This window comes from Mus caroli, unplaced genomic scaffold (assembly GCF_978045245.1).
Source record: "Mus caroli unplaced genomic scaffold, Mus_caroli_1 scaffold_12, whole genome shotgun sequence".
Taxonomy (NCBI): Eukaryota; Metazoa; Chordata; class Mammalia; order Rodentia; family Muridae; genus Mus; species Mus caroli.
The window spans coordinates 70,387,886-70,415,587 of NW_028227267.1; the positions used below are offsets into that span (position 1 = coordinate 70,387,886).

Sequence of the window (27,702 nt, forward strand, 5' to 3'; positions counted from 1 at the left end):
TCAATTCTTCAACGAATTAGAAAGTGAAATCTGCAAATTCATCTGGAATAACAAAAAACCTAGGATAGCAAAAACTCTTCTCAAGGATAAAAGAACCTCTGCTGGAATCACCATGCCGGACCTAAAGCTTTACTACAGAGCAATTGTGATAAAAACTGCATGGTACTGTTATAGAGACAGACAAATAGACCAATGGAATAGAATTGAAGACCCAGAAATGAACCCACACACCTATGGTCACTTGATCTTTGACAAGGGAGCTAAAAACATCCAGTGGAAGAAAGACAGCATTTTCAACAAATGGTGCTGGCACAACTGGTTGTTAACCTGTAGAAGAATGTGAATCGATCCATTCCTATCTCCTTGTATGAAGGTCAAGTCTAAGTGGATCAAGGAACTTCACATAAAACCAGAAACACTGAAACTTATAGAGGAGAAAGTGGGGAAAAGCCTTGAAGATATGGGCACAGGGGAAAATTTCTTGAATAGAACAGCAATGGCTTGTGCTGTAAGATCTAGAATTGACAAGTGGGACCTCATGAAACTGCAAAGCTTCTGCAAGGCAAAAGACACCATCAATAAGACAAAAAAACCACCAACAGATTGGGAAAGGATCTACACCTATCCTAAATTAGATAAGGGACTAATATCCAATATATATAAAGAACTCAAGAAGGTGGACTCCAGAAAGTCAAATAACCCCATTAAAAAATGGGGCTCAGAACTGAACAAAGAATTCTCACCTGAGGAATACCGAATGGCAGAGAAGCACCTGAAAAAATGTTCAACATCCTTAATCATCAGGGAAATGCAAATCAAAACAACCCTGAGATTCCACCTCACACCAGTCAGAATGGCTAAGATCAAAAATTCAGGTGACAGCAGATGCTGGTGAGGATGTGGAGAAAGAGGAACACTCCTCCATTGTTGGTGGGATTGCAAGCTTGTACAACCACTCTGGAAATCAGTCTGGCGGTTCCTCAGAAAATTGGACATAGTACTACCGGAGGATCCAGCAATACCTCTCCTGGGCATATATCCAGAAGATGTCCCAACCGGTAAGAAGGACACATGCTCCACTATGTTCATAGCAGCCCTATTTATAATAGCCAGAAGCTGGAAAGAACCCAGATGTCCCTCAACAGAGGAATGGATACAGAAATTATGGTACATTTACACAATGGAGTACTAATCAGCTATTAAAAAGAATGAATTTATGAAATTCCTAGCCAAATGGATGTACCTGGAGGGCATCATTTTGAGTGAGGTAACACAATCACAAAGGAACTCACACAATATGTATTCACTGATATGTGGATATTAGTCCAAAACTTAGGATACCCAAGATATGAGATACAATTTGCTAAATGCATGAAACTCAAGAAGAATGAAGACCAAAGTGTGGACACTGTGCCCCTTCTTAGAATTGGGAACAAAACACCCATGGAAGGAGTTACAGAGACAAAGTTTGGAGCTGTGATGAAAGGATGGACCATCTAGAGACTGCCATATCCAGGGATCCATCCCGTAATCAGCTTCTAAACACTGACACCATTGCATACACTAGCAAGATTTTGCTGAAAGGACCCAAATATAGCTGTCTCTTGTGAGACGATGCCGGGGCCTAGCAAACACAGGAGTGGATGCTCACAGTCAGCTAGTGGATGTATCACAGGGCTCCCAATGGAGAAGCTAGAGAAAGTACCCAAGGAGCTAAAGGGATCTGCAACCCTATTGTCGGAACAACATGATGTACTAACCAGAACCCCGGAGCTCTTGTCTCTAGCTGCATATGTATCGAAAGATGGCCTAGTTGGCCATCAGTGGAAAGAGAGGCCCATTGGACTTGCAAACTTTATATGCCCCAATATAGGGGAATGCCAGGGCCAAAAGAATGGGAATGGGTGGGTAGGGAAGTGGGGGGCGCTATGGGGGACTTTTGGGATAGCATTGGAAATGTAATTGAGGAAAATATGTAATAAAAAATATTAAAAATTTTAAAAAAACGTGATGTTCAAATAAATTAGGGACATGGTAAAGAAACTACTGAAATGGAACCAAGAACAGAAATATTTTGCAAAAATAAAAAAAATTAAAACAAAAAGAGACAAAGATCGATGAAATTAAAATGAATGAAAGCCTTAGGGAACTAAGAATTTAGGAAGTAAAGAGTTTTACTAAAGACGATTATTTAAGAATAATGGTGAACTTAGAAATGAACACAAGAATTCTTACAGGTGTTATTCATCTTCATCTTTGAACTTTGTTGAAGGATGTTAGTTCACTGCCATTATCAGGTCCGAGGTTTTTTTTTTTTTTTTTAATTTTTTTTTATTAGGTATTTTCCTCATTTACATTTCCAAAGCTATCCAATAAGTCCCCAATACACTGCCCCCCCCCCACTCACCTACCCACTCACTCCCACATTTTGGCCCTGGCATTCCCCTGTACTGGGGCATATAAAGTTTGCAAGTCCTATGGGCCTATCTTTCCAGTGATGACCTACTAGGCCATCTTTTGATACATATGCAGCTAGAGTCAAGAGATCTGGGGTACTGGTTAGTTCATAATGTTGTTCCACCTATAGGGTTGCAGTTCCCTTTAGCTCCTTGCGTACTTCCTATAGCTCCTCCATTGGGGGCCCTGTGATCCATTCAATAGCTGACTGTGAGCATCCACTTCTGTGTTTGCTAGGCCCCAGCATTGTCTCTCAAGAGACAGCTATATCTGGGTCCTTTCAGCAAAATCTTGCTAGTGTATGCAATGGTGTCAGCATTTGGAAGCTGATTATGGGATGAATCCCTGGATATGGCATTCTTTAGATGGTCCATCATTTCATCACAGCTCCAAACTTTATCTCTGTAACTCTTTTCATGGGTGTTTTGTTTCCAATTCTAAGAAGGGGCACAGTGTCCACACTATGGTCTTCGTTTTTCTTGAGTTTCATGCGTTTAACAAATTGTATCTTCTATCTTGGGTATCCTAAGTTTTTGGGCTAATATCCACTTATCAGTGAGTACATATTGTGTGAGTTCCTTTGTGATTGTGTTACCTCACTCAGGATGATGCCCTCCAGGTCCATCCATTTGCCTAGGAATTTCATAAATTCATTCTTTTTAATAGCTGAGTAGTACTCCATTGTGTAAGTGTACCACATTTTCTGTATCCATTCCTTTGTTGAGGGGCATCTGGGTTCTTTCCATCTTCTGGCTATTATAAATAAGACTGCCATGAACATAGTGGAGCATGTGTCCTTCTTACCGGTTGGAACACCTTCTGGATATATGCCCAGGAAAGGTAATGCTGGATCCTCTGGTAGTATTATGTCGTTTTTTCTGAGGAACCACCAAACTGATTTCCAGAGTGGTTGTTCAAGCTTGCAATCACACCAACAACGAAGGAATTGTTCTTCTTTCTCCACATCCTCGCCAGCATCTGCTGTCACCTGAATTTTTGATCTTAGCCATTCTGACTGGTGTGAGGTGGAATCTCAGGGTTGTTTTGATTTGCATTTCCCTGATGATTAAGGATGTTGAACATTTTTTCAGGTGCTTCTCTGCCATTCAGTATTTCTCAGGTGAGAATTCTTTGTTCAGTTCTGAGCCCCATTTTAATAGGGTTATTTGATTTTCTGGAGTCTACCTTCTTGAGTTCTTTATATATATTGGATATTAGTCCCTTATCTGATTTAGGATATGTAAAGATCCTTTCCCAATCTGTTGGTGGTCTTTTTGTCTTATTGACGGTGTCTTTTGCCTTGCAGAAGCTTTGCAACTTTATGAGGTCCCATTTATCGATACTCGATCTTACAGCACAAACCTTTGCTGTTCTATTCAGGAATTTTTCCCCTCCATCCATATCTTCGAGGCTTTTCCCTACTTTATCCTCTATAAGTTTCAGTGCCTCTGGTTTTATGTGGAGTTCCTTAATCCACTTAGATTTAACCTTAGTACAAGGAGATAGGAATGGATCAATTAGCATTCTTCTACATGATAACCGCCTTTTGTGCCAGCACCATTTGTTGAAAATGCTGCCTTTTTTCCACTGGATGGTTTTAGCTCCCTTGTGGAAGATCAAGTGACCATAGGTGTGTGGATTCATCTCAGGGTCTTCAATTCTGTTTTATTAGTCTACTTGTCTGTCTTTATACCAGTACCATGCAGTTTTTATCACAATTGCTCTGTAGTACAGCTTTAGGTCAGGCATGGTGATTCCACCAGAGGTTCTTTTATCCTTGAGAAGAGATTTTGCTATCCTAGGTTTTTTGTTATTCCAGATGAATTTGCAGATTGCCCTTTCTAATTCCTTGAAGAATTGAGTTAGAATTTTGATGGGGATTGCATTGAATCTGTAGATTGCTTTTGGTAAGATAGCCATTTTTACAATGTTGATCCTGCCAATCCATGAGCATGGGAGGTCTTTCCATCTTCTGAGATCTTTAATTTCTTTCTTCAGAGACTTGAAGTTCTTGTCATATAGATCTTTCACTTCCTTAGTTAGAGTCACACCAAGGTATTTTATATTGTTTGAAACTATTGAGAAGGGTGTTGTTTCCCTAATTTACTTCTCAGCCTGTTTATCCTTTGTGTACAGAAAGGCCATTGACTTGCTTGAGTTAATTTTATATCCAGCTACTTCATTGAAGCTGTTTATCAGGCTTAGGAGTTCTCTGGTGGAATTTTTAGGGTCACTTATGCATACTATCATATCATCTGCAAAGAGTGATATTTTGACCTCTTATTTTCCAATTTGTATCCCCTTGATCTCCTTTTGTTGTCTAATTGCTCTGGCTAGGATTTCAAGTACAATGATGAATAGGTAGGGAGAGAGTGGACAGCCTTGAGACAGTCCCTGATTATAGTGGGATTTCTTCCAGATTCTCACCATTTACTTTGATGTTGGCTACTGGTTTGCTGTAGATTGCTTTTATCATGTTTAGGTATGGGCCTTGAATTCCTGATCTTTCCAAGACTTTTATCATGAATGGGTTTTGGATTTTGTCAAAGGTTTTCTCAGCATTTAACGAGATGATCATGTGGTTTTTGTCTTTGAGTTTGTTTATATACTGGATTACATTGATGGATTTCCGTATATTGAACCATCCTTGCATCTCTGGGATGAAACCTACTTGGTCAGGATGGATGATTGTTTTGATGTGTTCTTGGATTCAGTTAGCAAGAACTTTATTGAGGATTATTGCATCGATATTCATAAGGGGAATTGGTCTGAAGTTTTCTATCTTTGTTGGGTTTTTTGTGGTTTAGGTATCAGAGTAATTGTGGCTTCATTGAATGAGTTGGTTAGAGTACCTTCTGTTTCTATTTTGTGGAATAGTTTGTGAAGGATTAGGATTAGATCTTCTTTGAAGGTCTGATAGAACTCTGCACTAAACCCATCTGGTCCTGGTCTTTTTTTGGTTGGGAGACTATTAATGACTGCTTCTATTTCTTTAGGGGATATGGGACTGTTTAGATCATTAACCTGATCTTGATTTAACTTTGGTTCCTGGTATATGTCTAGAAACTTGTACATTTCATCCAGGTTCTCCAGTTTTGTTGAGTATAGCCTATTGTAGAAGGATCTGATGGTGTTTTGGATTTCTTCAGGATCTGTTGTTATGTCTCCCTTTTCATTTCTGATTTTGTTAATTAGAATACTTTCCCTATGCCCTCTAGTGAGTCTGGCTAAGGGTTTATCTATCTTGTTGATTTTCTCAAAGAACCAGCTCCTTGATTGGTTGATTCTTTGAATAGTTCTTCTTGTTTCCACTTGGTTGATTTCACCCCTGAGTTTGATTATTTCCTGCCATCTACTCCTCTTGGGTGAATTTGCTTCCTTTCATTCTACAGCTTTTAGGTGTGTTGTCAAGCTGCTAATGTGTGCTCTCTCTAGTTTCTTTTTGGAGGCACTCAGAGCTATGAGTTTTCCTCTTAGAAATGCTTTCATTGTGTCCCATAAGTTTGGGTATGTTGTGGCTTCATTTTCATTAAACTCCAAAAAGTCCTTAATTTCTTTCTTTATTCCTTCCTTGACCAAGGTATCATTGAGAAGAGTGTTGTTTAGTTTCCACGTGTGTGTTGGCTTTCTATTATTTATTTTGTTATTGAAGATCAGCCTTAATCCGTGGTGATCTGATAGGATGCATGGGACAATTTCAATATTTTTGTGTATGTTGAGGCTTGTTTTGTGACCAATTATGTGGTCAATTTTGGGGAAGGTCCCGTGAGGTCCTGAGAAGAAGGTATATCCTTTTGTTTTAGGATAAAATGTTCTGTAGATATCTGTCAGATCCACTTGTTTCATAACCTCTGTTAGTTTCACTGTGTCTCTGTTTAGTTTCTGCTTCCATGATCTGTCCATTGGTGAAATTGGTGTGTTGAAGTCTCCCACTATTATTGTGTGAGGTGCAATGTGTGCTTTGAGCTTTACTAAAGTATCTTTAATGAATGTGGCTGCCCTTGTATTTGGAGCATAGATATTCAGAATTGATAGCTTTTCTTGGAGGATTTTATCTTTGATGAGTATGAAGTGTCCTTCCTTGTCTTTTTTGATGACTTTGGGTTGGAAGTTGATTTTATTAGATATTAGGATGGCTACTCCAGCTTGTTTCTTCCTACCATTTGCTTGGAAAATTGTTTTCCAGCCTTTCATTCTGAGGTAGTGTCTATCTTTTTCTCTGAGATGAGTTTCCTGTAAGCAGCAAAATGTTGGGTCCTGTTTGTGTAGCCAGTCTGTTAGTCTATGTCTTTTTATTGGGGAGTTGAGTCCATTGATATTAAGAGATATTAAGGAGAGGTAATTGTTGCTTCCTTTTATTTTTGTTGTTGGAGTTGGCATTCTGTTCTTGTGGCAGTCTTCTTTTAGGTTTGTTGAGGGATTACCTTCTTGCTTTTTCTAGGACATGGTTTCCGTCCTTGTATTGGTTTTTTTCTGTTATTATCCTTTGAAGGGCTGGATTCGTGGAAAGATAATGTGTGAACTTGGTTTTGTTGTGGAATACTTTGGTTTCTCCATATATGGTAATTGAGAGTTTGGCTGGGTATAGTAGCTTGGGCTGGAATTTGTGTTCTCTTAGTTTCTGTATAACATTTGTCCAGGCCCTTCTATCTTTCATAGTCTCTGGTGAAAAATCTGGTGTAATTCTGATCGGCTTGCCTTTATATGTTACTTGACCTTTTTCCCTTACTGCTTTTAGTATTCTATCTTTATTTAGTGCATTTGTTGTTCTGATTATTATGTGTCGGGAGGAATTTCTTTTCTGGTCCAGTCTATTTGGAGTTCTGTAGGCTTCTTGTATGTTCATGGGCATCTCTTTCTTTAGGTTTGGGAAGTTTTCTTCTATAATTTTGTTGAAGATATTTGCCGGTCCTTTGAGTTGAAAATCGTCATTCTCATCTACTCCTATTATCTGTAGGTTTGGTCTTCTCATTTTGTCCTGGATTTCCTGGATGTTTTGAGTTAGGATCTTTTTGGATTTTGTATTTTCTTTGATTGCCGTGCCGATGTTCTCTATGGAGTCATCTGCACCTGAGATTCTCTCTTCCATCTCTTGTATTCTGTTGCTGATGCTCGAATCTATGTTTCCAGATTTCTTTCCTAGGTTTTCTATCTCCAGCGTTGCCTCAATTTGGGTTTTCTTTATTGTGTCTACTTCCCTTTTTAGGTCTTGGATGGTTTTATTCAATTCCATCACCTGTTTGGTCTTGTTTTCCTGCAATTCTTTAAGGGATTTTTGTGCTTCCTCTTTAATGTCTTCTACCTGTTTAGCAGTGTTCTCCTGTATTTCTTTAAGTGTGTTAGTAAAGTCCTTCTTGATGTCCTCTACCATCATCATGAGATATGCTTTTAGATCCGGGTCTAGCTTTTCCGGTGTGTTGGGGTGTCCTGGACTGGGCGAAATGGGAGTGCTGGGTTCTGATGATGGAGAGTGGTCTTTGTTTCTGTTCATAAGATTATTACATTTACCTTTCACCATCTGGTAATCTCTGGAGTTAGTTGTTATAGTTGTCTCTGTTTAGAGATTGGAGCAGATGCTGTTTTCCACTCACCAGAAGTCTTAAGATCCCTTGGCAGGTGTCCTGGGTAGCTGGCGGGTGTCAGCTGATTTGTGCCCTAGCTACCCCAGTGCTGGTCGGAATGGAAGGGCCAGGTTTGAGTTTTTAGATTGAGTGATTTTTTTTAACAAATACACCAATGATTGGAAAATTATTAGCAATTAGTATATAATGTCAGGAAAACACATTGTTTTGTTGCTAGGATTTACTTCAGTACTAGTAACATTTTTTTTTTTTAGATTTTGAAAAATGGTATTTGTAAAATGTATACTGGCTAGGGTTTTTGTGAGTTACAAACAGTAATAAGAATAACTTATAAAAATCACAACTTTATTTTAGAAATGTAAACTTTAAGGGCAAATGCTGGGAGTGAGATATACAGAGGTATGTTTTGTAAATGCAGATAGTAGGGATCTATCAAAAGATCCTGTGTGAGTCTAGGAAATCCCTTATGTCTAAGATGGGTCATGACCTGTTACCTCTTGCCCATCTTGGATTTCTGCATAAGCAGGAAGTGAAGGGTAGGCAGTGTTTTGAACTGTTGAAGTGGTATTGACACAAAACCAACACACACACACACACACACACACACACACACACACACACACACCATCAGTAAAGACTTGCAGATCACTGGTTAATGGTTCTGAAGTCAATCTCATTTCATTCATTATCTGACCACTAGTGTGAAATAAATCACTGACCACATGGATACCAAAGAATATAGACTGTGGAGTTACTCTAATGAAGTCACAAACTAAACAACAAAAGTAATAATAATAGCAGTAAAGCAGCACACTCTAAGATGGGAAGAGGGGAACAACAACAAACAACAAACACATGAAATGTGCCAAAAAGCAAGAAAATCTATTTTGCTAAAAGGAAAAAGTAGAAAATAAAACTCTCTTTGAGAAAGCAGCTACATGGACTCTTGGAACCCAGGCTCTAAATCAGCTCTTTCACCAGTGAACCAAGCAAGGAGAGCAGAACTCAAGGTTGGTGTCCATGTGTAACAGTGTCAAAAGACAGGATACAGTTTCAAGACAACCAAACAGAAATCCCACAGGTCAAAATGTAACTGAACTGCCAGCCTGGTGTCAGAGAACATTTAAGCAGGCAGAATAAAAGAAAGAAAAAAGAAAGACAGTAAACAGGCAGATAAGTTCATTTAATTGTCAACTTGAGGACCTGAAAACAGAAGAATATTAATCTGTGGGATACTGGATATTATAGGGAGAAATGTGAAGAAGATCATAAGAAAAGATGCTAGAAGCAGTACTTAAAGGAGTAATTTGAAAGTCTATGGGACCCCATAAGCCAATCGGTCAAATAAAACGCAACCTTTCTAGTACTGGGGTGTGAATTTGCTAGCAAATGGTGCATGACATGCCCACTGGTACCATAGTGTGAAGAACATTGTGGGAGTAACCAGGTACTTCCTGATTGGAATTCAGGTTTTACTCCACAAGATGAACTCATACCTGGGATCATTATCAACCAAGAACTTGTGACTAGATAGTTCCTAGGTCCTAATGGGGAAGCTACTGTTATGATGCTAAATAGATACAATATTAAACTGACTCCTAATGACATGATTATATGCATAAATTAATATATCTCCTTAACTTCAGCAGAGAATCTTATATTTGTATTGTTTGGTGTTTAACAGTGACCTACAACTAGGCAAGGTATGGAGAGACACCCTGGAGTCCTCAGACTGAAGTGAGATGTCTATGCACATACCTTCCCTCAAAGCTGAAAAGGCATAGAAAGACTGTAAGAGCCAGAAGTAGTGGATAGTTACAAGGAAGCAGTATTACCACCTACAGTCTGGCAATTGAACATATAAACCCACAGAAGCATGCATATGACAGCAAGCATAAGACCTGTGTAGGTTAGGCCAACAAAAACCTCATCGTGGACAAGACAGGGTAGATGTAAAGCTATCCTCTCACCCCAAGCTGAGGACCTATGGCATTTAATGGCTGCTGGGCAAAGGATCAGTTTTCTTTAAGGGTGTAACCCTAGTAGGTTGACCATGCTCCAGGGCAGGCCCCACACCAAAGAGCATTTAGGCAACACAGATTGGACTTAATGAGAGAGATGTGGGAAGTAGAATGTGAAGTTGGGTTGGGTAAGGAGGCAGGGTCAATCTGAGATGAGTTGGGGAGGTTCACATGATACAAATACATGGTTTGATGTTCTCAAACAATTAATAAAATACAATAACATTTTCCCAAAATTATTTTTGAAGAACTTAGACACACACACACACACACACACACACACACAGCCCTTCAATGAGGTCTAAGTAGAATATACACAAAAGAAGATAAACACCTAAGGCAGACATGAAGCACACACCTGTAATCCCAGCATTAAGGAGGCAGAGTCAGGACTATTATGAGTTCAAGGATCGTCTGAGCTACACATTGTATGTGGCCCTGAAGCAAAGAAATAAAAAGACCTACACCTAGAAACATTACTCAGACTTGAAAACCAAACACAAAGAGATAACCTGGATGCATTTATCATCTTAGAAAACACGGCTCTTTCAAGTGCTCTTGGATGTATCTCAGACAGGTACATAAAGCCCAGAACACCGGAAAACAGGCTATCTTTACTACAGAAGAGCAAAGAGTTTGGCAGAATTATTCTTTCTGTTAAAGGAGAAGGTGAAATTTGTAAAGTGATTAATTTGGACATGTCGCAGAGAAGACTAGACAAACTGAGGTGACTCTGATGGTTTCTTTTTACTGTTCTGAGTAAAATATAAGAGGAAGAGGTAAACTAAGGGATGCATCATTTGGGGAGTAGCAACCAATATTTGATGATTTGGAACATTTTCAGCTCCCCAGATGATGCAGTCTAGGACTACAGTGTCTGGGGAATCTACAGAATCCAGAAAACTCTATTGCCTAGTCACTTCATTTCATGTATTGCCTGAGAAATATCCAAATGTCTTAGAATTGCATGCTAACAGAAATTTGCTGGCCTGGTAAGAAAGAGACTGGGCTGATGTACAATGAATGAATAACTACTTCAAGAAAAGAACCAAAGGGTCCTATCTGAAAGAGTCTGAAAGAAGGAAGGGTTCCAAGGATCAGAGGAGAGTGTACTTCTGCCACATCTTCCATTTCAGACTTCTAACTTCTAAAAATGTAGACAAGCATACCTTTGGATTGGTAAGTCCTGTATTTGGGATCATTAGGAAACAAATATGATTCAATTTGGAAGGTAGGTTTTAATAACTATTTGAAATATTCAGATAACTATGGAAAAATAAAATTAGACCCTACCCCACTCCATCTAATAAATTAATTCAAAATTGATCATAGAACTGCATGTAAGGTGTAAAACTATTAATCCCATAGAAGAAAACAAAACATCCTTGACTATGAAATTGGCAACTGTGCCTTGTCCATGAAACAAAAAGCACAAGAGGCAGAGCAACTTCGGCCAAGTTTCCAAGCTGAAATCTGTCTTCAAAAATACTGTCAAGGTTATAAAAGAGGAGGATAGAAAATGTTTGCAAGTCATGGAAGGAACTTTCACCATGCACACACACACACACACACACACACACACACACACACACACACACAGGCACACACACACACCTTACAACTCACAGATAAAGGACAACATAATTCATAATTTTAGAAGACAATTTGAAATCACATCTCTTAAAACTATAGTTTTAAAAAATGTATGGGCTGCCTGATTATGCTTATAATCAATAGTCATTTTAGACATGCAAATCAGTGCTCTAGCAGAGGAAGAGAAGCAGGGTCAGGGTGGGCATGAACTGGGGTAAATGGGAGCAAACTGAAACTCTGGTTCTGCAAGTTGGCGGACCATAGCCCTTTGGGAAAACAGTCTGACATCTCCATAAAAGGTAAAAATCATGTCACTACAGGAGTCACACATTTTACACCTAACTCTATATGCAAGAGAATTAAAAATATGTCAACATCAGCCTTTGTCATCATTTGTTCTTTTGACCTTAGCCCATTTAACTTGAGTGAGATAAAATTTCAAAGTTGGTTTAATTTGCATTTCCCTGATGTTTGAAGATATTGAACATTTCTTTAACTGTTCCTTAACTATGTGTGTCTTGGGCTGGTCTGGATCTGGTGAAAGGAGAACACTAGTTCACTGAGGAATGGAAAGAAAACTGGTATAGCCAAAATGAAAATAAGTGTGGAAGTTCTGCATAAAGCTAAAATTGGATGTCTCACGTGATTCAGCTATACCATAAGTTGGTATATACCCTGAGGACTCAGCTTCCTACAATAGAGATATTTGTTCATCCATGTTCACTGTTGCTCTACTCATAATTGCGAGGAAATGGTAACAGCTAGCTGTCCATCAGCTGGTGAATACACAATGAAAATATGATATATTTGCAAAATGGACTATTATTTGAAAAGTAAATTTGCAGATAAATGGATAGAGATGGAAACAGCCATTCTTATTGAGATAACCCAGACCCAGAAAGGCAAACATCAAATATTTTCTCTCATCTGTGGGTGCGAGCTTTGAATCTTCAGATGTTTATGTTTCATCTGGAATACCCAGAGAGGTCAGGGAGTTGCTAAACTGTACTGGGGAGGTTCTTTCAAGGCAGGAAAGGAAGATCACTGATCTAAAAGGTTAAACAGTACTGCATCAGGAAGGTTAAACTATGGGGAAGAAGCAGAGGGCAGGGTAAAGGAAAGAATATGGGTTGGAGAGTAATAATAGTATAAAGCTTTCAATAAAAGTCATGTGGAAATCTACTATTATAGAAGATTTCGTATATAAATGTGTATGTATGTATGTATGTATGTATATATGTATGTATGTATGTAAAGAGCTTAAATTGAGTGACATCCAAAAATCCCTCTTTGGGATTTTTGTCAAATGAAGTACTCCACTTCCTCTCTCAAACCTGACAGACTATTGCCACTGTTATTCATTACCCTCCAGAATATAGCAGTAAGACTCTACTGCTGAAGACATTATATACTTGAGTCACAAAAAAATAGAGCATCAAGCCAACTCTACCCTTAAAGCCTCATCCCAACTGGCTAGACTTCATGATGCTAGAAGTTTCTGTGAAACAATGAGAGGAGAAAAGTAATCAGAAATCATACCCAGTCATGAACTCTAAAAGCTACAGTAAATGACTGACCTAGCAAGGTATGCATACTTGTACAATAGTGGCACAAATATTATGGAGGGAGGCTACCATCATGTGAATGAATTTAAGTCCCTTTTCATATCTAGCACTATTACCAGGCCTAGACTCTATGGCTTGACTGGTCATAGTTCAGAGGGGAGAACCTGCTAGTATTATTCTGCTAGGTGGATGTAGTATTAAACCAAGCCCTAATGGCTTATCATTGTACCATAGGTTAGTGTATTAGCTGAACCTCATCAGATAAACTTCTTTTTACTATACACTGTGAAACCTTTCCATAATGTGTTGGATAAATATTGCCCAGGTTCCACTGCCAAGAATGTGCTGTGTAGATGCCTGTTTAGTGTTCATGGATGAAACTCCACTTTTATATTTGGTTTTGGCCATATATAGAGAATGTCATGATATGTCATAGTAATGGCAGTAGTCAGACATTGAAATGGCAGAGAGAAAAATGTACATGTGAAATAAACTCAGAAAGAGAGATTGTGGATCTAATGAATGGATATAATAAATAAGGGGCTGGGGATGGTGGCATACACCCTTAATTCCAGTGCTGGGGTAGAGAGGATGAGACAAAAGAGAGCAGATCTATGTGAACTAAAGGCTATCCTGTCCTGCAAAGCCAGTTTCAGGCCATATAGAGCTACATAGTGAGATCCTGCCTCAAAATAAGTAACTAAATATGCAAACAAGTAAATGGAGAATTTTATGGTTATATGATTTAACAATGTAGCATCATTTTGAAAATGCTAGAATGACTTATGTAAAACCTACTGTGTAACTTGCATGTTTTACCTTGTTTCTAAATAATAGGGATATTAGAGCAATGAAGTACTGGTTTTCCCCTTGTGCTTTCTAGCTCTTTACTTCCTACTGAGTGGCTAGGTAAGTATTCTTTAATACATACTATAACTGATCAAAGGTCTCATGCTGAAAAATCTGAAGGAAAGTAGTATAAGGAAAACCCAGGCATTTCCTGTAACACTCTTCAGACTCTTTATCAAGACATTCTAGTGGCTCCATATCCAGTACCTTTGTGGTCCCTCTGGGCAATGAAGCTGCATAGGGAAAGCAAGGTGGCCTTCAAAAGACCTCTGCTTTTTTTGTTCCCTGTAACCACAGATTTTTAAGGGGCAAACTTGGAAGCTTTGCACCCAAGACTCATTGCTATCAAAGTTCTGGGAATAAGAAAATTTTGGGTCCTTAGTCCCAAATAGAACACTTATATAAACCCCCAAAGGTCCAGGGAATAACAAAGAAGAGGAGTCAGAAAGAGCGTCAGATACTGTACTGTAAATATGACTGCTAAGTTCTAGGGACCAGTGTTTTGTTTTCTTTAGAAATTTCATAGAAGAATACAATGTAAAACAGCAGTCAGATTTACAGTACAGTGTCTGACAACCAAAGAAATTACTATTCACCCTCTCAAATGAAGAAACAGGCAGGCTCTGGCCACCAGCATGTTAGGCCACAGGTTTTGGAGAAATGTGACCTAAGTAGTGTCACTGTGGCAGTGAAGAGCTCTCTTGATCTTTTCACATTTTAGTCATTCATTTATATGTTTTAAATTAAAATCATGCCAAACTCATAGAACTCTTGTCAGAACTAAATAAGACATGCAATGGTCAGAACGATCACCTCACGTGTGGTGCTTTCTAAATGTGTTTTGTTTTGAAATTATTATTCTGAATCAGAATATTCCTTAAAGAAGAGCTTGCTGTTGTTTGAGGAAGACAGCTACCTAGCCCCACCATCATGCAGCACACAGTCCTTCTCAAATTCTAAAATGATAGAGGAAAGGTTAGAAATAAATGATATGAAATTAAATATAGTTTGCCCATATGTCTTAGTCAGGGTTTCTATTCCTGCACAAACATCATGACCAAGAAACAAGTTGGGAAAGAAAGGGTTTATTCAGAGTACACTTTACACATTGCTGTTGATCACCAAAGGATGTCAAGACTGGAACTCAAGCAGGTCAGGAAGCAGGAGCTGATGCAGAGGCCATGAAGGGATGTTTCTTATTGACTTGCTTCCCCTGGATTGTTCAGCCTGCTCTTTTATAGAACCCAAGACTACCAGTCCAGGGATGGCACCATCCACAAGGGGCCCTCCCACCTTGATCACTAATTGAGAAAATGTCTTACACTGGATCTCATGAAGACACTTCCCCAACTGAATCTCCTTTATCTGTAATAATTCCAGCCTGTGTCAAGTTGACATACAAAACCAGCCAGTACAATTGATCACTTTGTCATCTTGACACACAAACATGCCACTATTACGCCTCAACACTTACTTTCTTATTCAACACCAAGATCTTAATAACTTTAAAAGCCCCACAGTCTTGAATATTAAAAGTTCAATCCCCTTAAAATATCTAATATCTTTTAAATTTTAAGGTCTTTTAAAAATTCAAAGTCTCTTAACTGTGGGCTTCACTAAAATATCTTCTTCCTTCAAGAGGGAAAATATCAGGGCACAGTCACAATCAAAGGCAAAATCAAACTCCAACAATTCAATGGCTGGGATCATCTCATGATCTTCTGGATTCCTCCAAGGGCTTGAATCACTTCTCCAGCTTTGCCCTTTGTAGCACAGCTTGTATTCTAGGCTCCAGCTGCCTGTACTCCACTGTTGCTGCTGTTCTTGTTGGTCATTTATCGTACTGGCATCTCCAAAACACTGATGTCTTCTGCTGTAACTATGCTTCACCAATAGCCTTTCATAGGCTCTCTTCATGATGCCAAGCCTCAACTCCTTTGCATGACCCCTTCAAGTCCTGGGTCATCAATTGCAACTGTGGCTGCACCTTCACCAATGACCTTCCATGGCCTCTCACAGTGCCCAGCCTCAGCTGTTATTCATGACCCCTTCTTGCCTTCAAAACTAGTACCACCAGCATGACTCTTACACATTATCAAGCCCTGCTGCAGTACGAATTACAACCTTGCCTATCTCTGGACTACAGCCTCTTTGTGCTCTCAGAAAACATTTCCCAGAAGTTGTCACTTCAATGCTGCTGGTCTCTTCTTATCACCGCTAATTTCTTAGCTCCATCTAACCAGCATCAATAGCCCCAGTAATGCAAAGGTTTCATGTTAGTAATTCCGATATCTTGTTAATCATAGTTTATTCTTCAGCCCCAGCTAACCAGAACCATATAATATTCACAATCAAAATAGCAGTGGCCCCAATAAGAGTCTTTAATTTTCCCTCTGAAATTTCACAAGCCAGGCCTTCATCTTCTGCACTGTTCTCAACATTATCTTTCAAGCTCCTACACAACATCTGACAGAGCTCTTAACAGTGAATGGATCTTCTAGCCCAAAGTTCCAAAGTTCTTCTACAGTCCTCCCCAAAACATGGTCAGGTTGTCAAAGGAATACCCCACTATGCTGGTACAAATTTGTCTTAGTCAGGGTTTCTATTCCCGCACAAACATCATGACCAAGAAACAAGTTGGGAAGGAAAGGGTTTATTCAGCTTACACTTCCATGTTGCTCTTCATCACCAAAGGAAGTCAGGAGTAGAACTCAAGAAAGCCAGTAAGAAACAGCCCTCCATGGCCTCTGCATCAGCTCCTGCTTCCTGACCTGCTTGAGTTCCAGTCCTGACTTCCTTTGGTGATCTACAGCAGCGTGGAAGTGTAAGTCGAATAAACCCTTCCCTCCCCAACTCGTTTCTTGGTCATGATGTTTATGCAGGAATAGAAACCCTGACTAAGACACCCATACCTTCCATGATTCAATAGCACTATGTTTTTACACTGAAAATTCAATATAAAAATGCCATTTGGCCACAATTTGTAAATGACATTGACCAACCAATGAATTGAACATGCTTAGGAAAGACAGATAACTTACCTTTGCAGCTAAAAAAAAAACAAAAAAAACAAAAAACAAAAACAAAAAAAAAAAAACAAGAAAACTTACCTTTGCAGCTAAAGAACAAGACAAAAGTCCACCCCTAACCCCTGCAAGAATGACAGATAAGAACTCAAACTTTGTATTTACCTACCCTAAGTTTCTTTTAAAACTTCATACCCCTCACAGCCTATTTGTAATGACTATAGAAGATCCTGGTAAAGACAGTTTCTCTTCTATCTGTACCTACATGTTATTTTATAATCTGAATCACCATGCACTTGTGGTATATGCAGAACTAGTCTTATGCCATCTTGGTGTATCCACAGTGTCTAGTCATACTTACAATACCAGAGACTTCAGGCTCTTCTGAGTGGCTCACAGAACCTAGCAGTAGTAAGTAGTAATTTCCTTCTTAACATTGAGCATGATATGTGTATTAAACTGTTTAAAGCATTTATTACTAGCCTCACTGATTGTCCCCAGTAATTTCATGTTTGTCTTTTTTTTTTTTTTTTTTTTGGCAAGGTCAATTCTATTTCTAAAGTGAAATAGACATAAAAGTCTCCTGAGTAAATGCAAACCATAACTGAGGGAAATTTAAAAACACCAGAGGAGATTTAGATAGCAAACACGAGGAACCATAGTCAGGTTTGGGACAGGGTCAAAATCCTGAAGGTACCCCTAGAGGACTTGCTTTTAAGCATCCACGACTACTGTTTGCTTGGAACTTGAAATGCCTCTCTCTATATCATGAGATTTTTTTTTCACTAGTGCTCCTGCTTTTGGGAGATCGTGGAGCATTTGGCAGATGAGACTTAAAAGAAAAGGCAGGTGCTTGGAGTGGACCTTTGAAGGTTATACCTGTCCATGCTTCTACTGTTGTTCTCTGTGTGCTTTGGTAGGGATGCAGAGAGAGTCTTCTGTCACACCCTTCCACCACCGTGCTTACTCTACATGAGGGACTGAACCTACTCTGAACCCATGAGCCAACATAAAGGTTTCCTTCATTAAAGTGTTTCTGTCCGTCACAGCAGTACCAAAGTAACTAATACAACTGCCTTGAATCACTGGCTGAGTTTGAGACAGCCCTCTAAATGAGGATGTTTTGCCAGCCAGGTTTGATTCGATCCGATTTCATAAGCAAAGCAGAGGGACAAGCAGTAATCTTTAGCTGGCACCAATAACTACCATCAATGTAGACCCACGTGCAATGGAACATTCTTGATAAAAGGAAGTGAGTAAGCTTTACCTAAAAATATGAGGTATAAGAGTAGATGATATTTCCCAAATGGCTGAGAGTCTCCATGAATTTTAATAATAACATTCCTCTTTATAGGGTTTTGTAACTATGAAATAGGAGGAATAATCTCATCGCTTATTCTGAAAACCCACCAGTTCTGTATTATTGAAGCCTTTTCACAAATGAGGTCACAGGTGCAGTTCTCATGATCATGTATCTTTTACATGTCTAAGTCATGACACATATTATGCAATCAGCATATTCACTACATATCTATCACTGAAGAAATGAAGATGTTTCTGTATGGAATCATATGAATATCATCTCTGTGGCACAGTTTCACAAATTAAAGGGTTATTTTAAATGCTAGTCTACCACCTTTATTTTAAAATATAGGAAACAAACCAGGAATTAAAATGAGTCCTACAAATGAGAGCAGAATTCTCTACTGAAGCTCAATGTCTCACTCTTAACCTATATAGGTTTCATTTTCCATGCCCCCCCCCTATAGTCACTGTCATTTAAAAATCTCACCAAATAGAAGCACAATGCAGTCTGTGTTTTGGGAGTTGAAAGCCAGTGTGATTTGTACAGTGGGCGAGGCATGAAGGAGTTTTAAGATGTTTTGATTTTTTACTCAAAACTGATGACTTCTGAACTTCCTTTTCCTTGATGTTATATTTCTAGAAACCCTGCCTTCTGAGTGACACTGCCCCTGGGATGCCATTGAGCCCAAAGAATTCTCTTTCCAACATAATTCTCTTCTCTTATTATCTGTTTACCCAACCACTAAAGACATATTGGAATATCCACTAAAAATCTGTTCTCAAAATCTGAAGCCATTGGGCCAAGAGTGAGTAGAAGTTTCCAAAGTAAAGCGATAACTGTATATTTTCTCTGATAGCAATAAGAGATATGTCCTTAATTGAAACATGTTCCATAACAGCAGCCATCTAGAGTCTAATGGTGACTCACTCTCTGCAACTATTTGAGCTGTGCTTAAGTACAGTATTTTTGTACAGCAAGGCCAGGCTACCACAGCAATTAATGCTTTCAGCTATAAGTGTTGGACCATACAACTAAATGTGAACCAATCTTAAATTAGTTATATCCATTCGAACATTGGTACATGTAATATTTGCCATTTCTAGTAAGAATATATGCCCACTGTGGTTAGTAGCAAGCTCTTAACAGTTACTGAATAGAATCTGGGAGAGCTGCTCCATCAATTCCCACAGCAATTCCCAACAACATCACAAGACAGGAAAGCAACAGATCAGAAGTTAACTCAGCAGCTGGAAAATATTGTCAACCATGCAGTCTGTTCTATGTGTTTTGGTCTTCATGCTAGCTATTCATCTCAGGTGTGGCTCTTCATGGTGGCAAGGAGGCTGCTGCTGCCCAGGCAGCAAGTCCTGCAAAAATCAAAACACAGCAAAGATCGTTGCCCATAGCAATGCCTGAGTTATTTCACTAAGGCAACCATCCTGCTCTCCCTTCTCTCTACCCTGCATGAAGACTGAGTGAAATTCTCTTTTTAGTTACAAATTGGAAGAAACACATTACATATCCTTCCCCATATGTGGAACAGATGTATGAGACACAAAAGCAGAAAGGAGACTATTCAGGGAGAAGCAAGGGACAAATGGGAAGAGGAAGGAGAAATGAGAAGGTGATGAAGGGGGTGAATATTTTCAAATATAATGATTTAGGTATGAAATGTCATAAAAAAATCATTGTTCATACACTTAAATAAGAAAGTTAATAAAAGAAGAACATTGTTAAAAGCATTTCTAAAATACAGATGTGAGCTACATCTCATATAAATATATATGATATATATTTATCTTAGATATATAAATATATGATATTATCTCATGTGTGTGTGTATGAGAGAGGTGGGGGAGAGAGAGGGAGAGAGAGAGGGAGATGGAGAGAGAGAGAGAGAGAGAGAGAGAGAGAGAGAGAGAGAGAGAGAGAGAGAGAATGGACCACATACTCCATCTCTAGTCCTAATCCCTGTCAATCAATTAGGTATGTAATCTCAAACAGGTCACTTAATCTGTAGCTTCTTTATCTAGGAACAGAGGTAATTTTACAAAATAGTCTCAAAGTTCCTTTCTTGCCAAAGGAATGAGAGGTCAAAATAATAAGGCTACCCTTGCTAAGCCAACTAACATACCTGGTCTGAATTCTTTGCACACAAGTATACCTAATACAAAGAAGTCTATTAGCTCTTGCATATTTGGAACAGTTATGTAAAACGAACTGGGAAAGTTATGTAAAATGGGAAAGGAAGCTACCCATGCCAAAACAACAACCTCTTACATGATACTGTCATACATCTCCAAAGATAGGTCTGGGTCAGGCAAGCAGAAATTAAGAAAAGCAGAAGGAAAGGGAGAAAACCTAATCTTCCAGAGGTGAGCATGTTAGTACTAGAAAGAAGAACTCTTAGATGTAATTTAATTACTTCATTGCAATCTGATATCCAATTTATTTATTTTCGACGATACACATTCATAACTCGAAGTAAATGTTTCACCTTTGTTTATGTGAGTCTTGCATTCATGGAAGAGATGTGAGACTATGCGTGGTACAAGTAAAGCTGGAGGTTGATCGCAGAGAAATTGAATGTGGTCACCAGACAAGTCATGTAACTGAGGAAATGGTGGACAAATATGATCTCTAACTGAATTCTTTTTACTAATAATCTGGGTTGGTTCCTGTGCCAATCTTAATTAAGGTTCTCTATCACCATATCCTACAACAATCCTGAGTTGTCACCTTTCCCTTCCTCCACCTCCTGCCCTGGCCTTACACACACACTAACAGGAGGATATTTATGTCCAGAAGCATCTTTACTGTTTTTCTAAATCAGTGCTGGGAATGAAAATCTTGCACATCTAAAATAGCGCGGAAAACTGTCACTTCTCCCTGACCTCCATGAGGCGGTACCCTGTCTCCCACATGCCTAGTTCTGCCCTGTGCTGCTCATAACTATACCATGCTGCAAAGAAAGCTACCACGAAAATCTTCCAAATAACAACCCCTGAAAAAAAAAAAAAAAAAAAAACCAAACCCAGTCAAACCAAACACCAAAGAAATGCACACCAGTGTCTCCCATGATCTATCTAAGGGTAGCCCTGTTGAGTGCTTGCATTCTTCCTTCATCTCTTACAAGACTAAAATAAGCAATCAGAAAACTCAGAGCAGGGCTATTAATAAACTGAATAGACAATTTCAACTAGAAAAAGAAATTTCATTACTTTAGGGGGGCAGAATCCTTTAATTTACTTGTCTATATTTCTGTCTAGGAGAGTATTAAAAATAAAAGTGGATTCTCTTTCCTTATGGAGCACTTGCCAGTCACTGGAGACTCTTCTAACCTTCAGGCTTTCTAGCTCTTGGTGGCAAACCCTAGAGATGTAGATGAGGCTTTACATCATCTGTATTGCTTTCAGGTTTCCTGGGAATACTTGTGGCTGCTACATCTCTCTTGTGATTGTTCTGCAAGAGATGGGCACAGGGATTCCCAGCTACCCAAGATTTTACTACGCACCAGAGTACTTCAAACTGCAAATAGAGCCCTTTGATTTAAAAAGAAGAACTCAGTAGACCTCACTTCCATTCTCAGGCCTCTTCTATGGTGGTTAAATAGAAATGTTTCAGAGGGATTCTTTTCTGTTAGTTTAACACCAAATCAATACAGTCCAATCCTGGGGCAGGCTTGCTTATTCAACTTGTCTCCGTGCTTCTAGAAACTCACTTTCTTGATTTAGGATGGGTAAATACACTTGAAGATGACGTGTGTCCTGGCAGTCCAATTAAAGTCACAGGGACAAAACAGAATCCACTGCAGAGTGGGTATCTTATTTTAGTGTCTGCCAACTACAAATAGCTCAGAAATGTTATCTCCCCAGTGGGGACATTTAATTTACAATATAACTTTCTATTTTTAATGACAGTGTTTGCACTGCTTTTATAATCCAAGCACCTAAGGAGATAAACCAGTGAGTCAGAAGTTTGGATTGAAGCCACAGACAAGTAAGAGGCCTATTTTTCCTTTCTTTCTCTCAGTCTGCCTTAACTTTAAGGAGCTCAGTTCACTTGAGTTCCTCTAGTACTTCTGGTACCTAGTCATCTTTCGACAGTTTATTCACCTCATCCTGCTTCAAAACTCTTCATCTCTGGTCTTAGAAGCCTAGAGGTCTCCCTGTGTTTATTCTTTGGGCTAACTACAGCATTGGAGTTACAGAGCTGAGGCTTGTGAGCATGTGGGTTTGTGCCTTTAAATAGGCACACCCTCATTAAACACAGGTTATATTTTATAGACAAAATGCTAGCATGAGGAAAATTATGTTATTTGCCTAAAGAGCTAGAAGATATATGCTCATATTTAAACCCCAAAGACTCATAATTTTAAAAGTTGTGCATTTAATTTTTCTGTGAACTGGTCCAAAAAGCCCCAGATAAAGAATAAGGTGTGTAAGTTCCAGGGTAGGTTAAGACAGGGCCAACACTATGGGATGGGCCTAGCTGTATGGTTGATATTATATGTGAACTTCACCTCTCATAGTCACCATGCATTGCTTTGAACTCTGCTTCCAATGAACTTTCACCAGACCACTGACTCGGGCAAACTCCACTCAATTATGTCCTCAATGGAAAGATTGTGATTGTATAGCACAAATTGTAAAGAGAGCCTCACATTGTATTTTAAAAGAATTTGTTTCCAGTACAATGCGTCAACGTTTATTAAATTCCTGAGGGAGAATTACCATGGGAAAGGCAGAAGAGGAAGAAAATTCTCCGGAGCAGAGATGTCCAACCACTGGCCACTAGCCTCGTGCAGCTCCACATAGCAATGAACATAACCCAGTGAAAAAGCATAAACTCATTCAAACCATGAGTTTTTGTGAAGTTGTTTTTGTAATTATACTGTGTGGTCCTCATGCATGGGTTTTGTAGATGATATCTGAATGGCAAAAAGGTTGGATATGCCTAAGGATGAGAGACACTTTCATGTATAAAGTTACAACTTGTATACAAAACATACTTATTTTGAGTTTCATGGGGTCAATATGCATGTTATATGTGCAAAAAATGATTTACCATACTCCTCCAGGTGCCCCAGAAATTACAGAATAAAGCTGCTTGGAATATTTAGAAAGCACTTAGGGCTAAATGTAAATAGTTGTCAGAGTGATTGCTTGGCCTATAAAATCTAACTGCTCAGAATTCTCGCCCACTAAATATTGGATATGTGAGGAAGAGACATTATTGGCTCAGTGCCCCAGGCTCACAATATACTCCTCTTCCTCCTCCCCCTCCTCCTCCTTTTAATCCCCCTCCTCCTCTTCCTCCTCCTCCCCCCTCCTCTTCCTCCTCCTCCCCCTCCTCCTCCTCCCCCTCCTCCTCCTCCTCCCCCTCCTCCTCCTCCTCTTCCTCCTCCTTCTCCTCTTCCTCTTCCTCCCCCTCTTCCTCCTTTCCCTCCTCCTCCTTTTAATCCTCCTCCTCTTCCTCCTCCTCCTCTTCCTCCTCCCCCTCCTCCTCCTTTTAATCCTCTTCCTCTCCCTCTTCCTCCTCCTCCTTCTCCTCATGGCAACAGAGTAATTAGCAACATTTCTAAACAGCTTCAATTCAATAAGACAATTACTTATTGAGCAGTTAGTATGTACAAGCCAAGAGTGTCACAGTAGTGAGAAAACAGATATGCAATCCATGCCCAGATTGTTATCATCAACTTAACAAACATATTATTTTCATAGTTCCATGACTAAGGTTGAATTAAAGGGCTATTTCAAGCTAAGAAACTTAGAAATAACAGAAGCCATCGGCGAACTTATCATACTTCTTGCAAAGCACTATAGGGGAGAGTATGGATTGGCATTGGTTGCCCAGACTATAAAGCAATTCTCAGTTTTCATAAAATACAGTTCTGCTCTACCTCAAAGACATCATGACACTGACTAAAGACAGGATTCTATTGAAGTGTTTGGGCAGTAGAGTCAAATGTTAAGACCCTCTGAAGCAAAGGAAGACCATGTTCTCCTAACAGTCAGTATTGAGCATCAGATTTTATCCCACCAGCTGAATGAGAACTGCCAACGCCAGAGGAATGAGGTAGGAAAGTTGCCTGGCATACCATCTTCATCCATATGAGTCTCTTGCTGTATCAAAGGTGGCCCAATCTGAGTCTTCCTTCCTGAGACAACAAAAGGAAAAGCCTTGGGGAAGAAAGGCTGATGATTCTGAATTAGCCTTAGAAAGCATCATCAAGCATTAGTATCCCCTTCCCTACAGCCCTGTCAAGGATGGATAAGATATTGCCAGACAGTAGAGAAGGTGGCATTTCTTAGCCTCCACTGCAAACAACAATTAGAACCAAAAGGTTATATGAGGTTTGGGGTCAGAAATTAATAGTCATCATTTCATCTATTCCAAGAAAGAGTAAAAAAACATTCCCCTTGGTTGTTCCTCAGAGAAAATGAGCCAAGGGGCATCTGAAACACCCTCTGGCACAGCTGTGTTTCCTCTTGACATCCTGTCCTCAAGAAAGCAGGTGATTCTGGCACTCATGAGGCAGACAAGGACATGCATGGTGCAACTCAGGTCACAGGTTTTGTATGTACACTGCAGGAGCCAATCTCAAGGTAAGAATATGGATGAGAAATTGCTATGTAACTGAATTCAGAGATAATTTAAAGGTTTATTAGTTAAATCTACCATTTTCTCTACCTGAAATTGAAGATGCTCAATTTCCTTCTACCTCTGCAGATAAAATGGAGAGCCCTAGGGGGGAGGGTATGGGGGACTTTTGGGATAGCATTGGAAATGTAATTGAGGAAAAGATGTAATAAAAAAATAGTTTTATATGTAAAAAAAAGAAAAAGAAAAAAAATTAAATAAAAAAAAAATGGAGAGCCCTGGCTCTCCTGAAACACACCATGTAGACCATGCTGATCTACTTGCCTCTGACTCCTCAGTGCTGGGATTAAAGATCTGGATGTGGATAATGAAGCTAAGAAACTACTGGGACTAGGACAGAAACATCTGGTGATGGGTGACATTCTAGCAACTGTTAATGCATTCCGGGAAGCAGTTAGTCTTTTAGGTAAGAAGTATGGAAAAACAGCTAATGAGTGTGCAGAAGCATCCTTTTATCTATGGGAAGTCACTTCTGGAGTTGGCCAGAATGGAGACTGGAGTGTTGGGAAATGCCTTAAAAGGAGTGCATATAGAAGAGGAAGAAGGAGAAAACACAGAAGATGAATCTTTGGTAGAAAATAATAATAATGTAGATGAAACTGAAGGCTCAGAGGAAGAAGACAAAGAAAATGACAAGGCTGAAGAAACAACAAATAAATCAGTTCTTGGAAAAAAAAAGTCTCCTCAAGAAAATGAAGAGGAAGAGATTGAGAATTTAGAACTTGCCTGGGATATGCTGGATTTAGCCAAGGTCATTTTTAAGAGGCAAGAAACAAAAGAAGCCCAGTTTTATGCTGCACAAACCCATCTTAAACTTGGAGAAGTTAGTGTTGAATCTGAGAATTATATCCAAAGAGGAGGATAATTTCAGGCTTGCCTAAGCCTAAAAGAACAATATTTGGAAGCTCACGATTGTCTCCTTGCAGAAACTCACTACCAGTTGGGTTTGGCCCATGGTTATGCCTCTCAGTGTAATGAGGCAGTAGCACGGTTTGGCAAATCTATTGAAGTCATTGAGAAGAGGATGGCAGTACTACATGAGCAGATGAGGAGGCTAAAGGAACATTTACTGAATATGAGAAAGAAATTGAGGAGCTAAAAGAACTGCCACCTGAAATTCGAAGGAAGATAGAAGATGCAAAGGAATCTCAGTGGTGTAGGGATGGAGCTGAACTGGCCTAAGCCTCAGGGAATTTTCGGGTTTCACTCCTAGTGGAGCCAGTGCCTCAGTATCCATGATGGCCAGTAGAAAACCAACAGATGGCACTTCCTCATCAAACTGTGTGATTGATATTTCCCATCTTGTCAGAAAGAAGAGGAAACCAGGGGAAGAGAGTGCCGGCAAGATGATACAAAGAAAGAGAAACAAGAGCCAGAGATAAATGGAGGCAGTGGGGATGCTGTCTCCAGTGAGAGGCAGTGGGGATGCTGTCTCCAGTGGAAATGAAGTTTCAGAAAACATGGAGGCTGAGACTGAGAACAGGCTGAGAGCCAGACAACAGAAGGGGATGGGGGCAGTGGAGTCTACAGCTACAATGAAAAGCACTGCATATTAAGAAGCAAACAGAACCTTCCTCCTGAGGGAAAGTGGGTTTGTACATAATGTATTTTTTCACTTTTGGGGGTTCTTTTTGTTTAACTCCAATAACAATTGTAGACAACAAAAAATGTGTACTAGTCATAGAATCAGGCTTCTATGGAAGGGGCAAACTTTTTTTTTTTTAATATGAAGACTATTGACTCATTGTGGTGGCTCCCTGTTTCTTCATTGACACCCAGTGGCATCCTTTGAACATGAGTTTCTATGTGGTTGGTCAGACATTGACTACACCCTAAAGTCACCTGGGAGCCTTTGAAAACTCCTGACACAGAGTCTCTTGCAACCCTGAGATCAAATTCTTCAGGGCAGAGTCCAGATTCAATTAGTTTTTCAATCTTCTTGGGTGACTCTGTCTATCACTGAGGGTCAAACCACAGTGAAGTGAGGTGGTTTCAGCTGATTAATGCTAACCTATTGCCTGATTGATATAAGAGCTGACGAGAAAGGCTTCTATTTTAGTAGAAAACCCTGAATTCATGGGCAAGGGTTTTGTCAGAAATCATGTTTCTCCCTACAGCCAGAACAGGCATGTCTTACTTAGTATGGCTGTGTCTAAAGAGATAGCAGAGGCACAGTTAGGCCAAGTGGATCTCCAAGGGCTTTTCTTCTACTGACTAACTCTGCAATCTCCAGAAAATTATTTGCTCTCCTTGGACTTGACTTGCCTCACAGCTAACATGAAGTTAATGAGACACACCAAGGAAGAAGCAGAATAAGAGGCGGGATGGGATGGCAGCCTGAACTCCAATCACAGCTAAGTTTAATCTCCATAACACCACTGATTAGGCTTGTAACCTTCGATACACTTCTTACATTTCTTGAGTGTGTGTTCTCAATTATTATTGGAAATTATTGATCAAAAGCATAATGCTAACTTCATAAGCTTTTGCAAGATTAAGTACCTAATCCACCTGAAGCACTTAGAATATTATCAGACTTAAACGAGTCCTCAAAAAGCATTATCAATTGCAAAAACACACAGGTCTAACAAGCACAGTAGACATGGAGTAATTAGTAACTGCCATTAGCAAGTTTACTGG

General features: G+C 39.4%; 1 pseudogene; it reads left to right on the plus strand.

The window, feature by feature from the left end:
- The first annotated feature begins 24,366 nt into the window (after window positions 1-24,366).
- LOC110308973 (nuclear autoantigenic sperm protein-like) lies at window positions 24,367-26,618 on the plus strand (annotated as a pseudogene).
- Window positions 26,619-27,702: the final 1,084 nt, after the last annotated feature.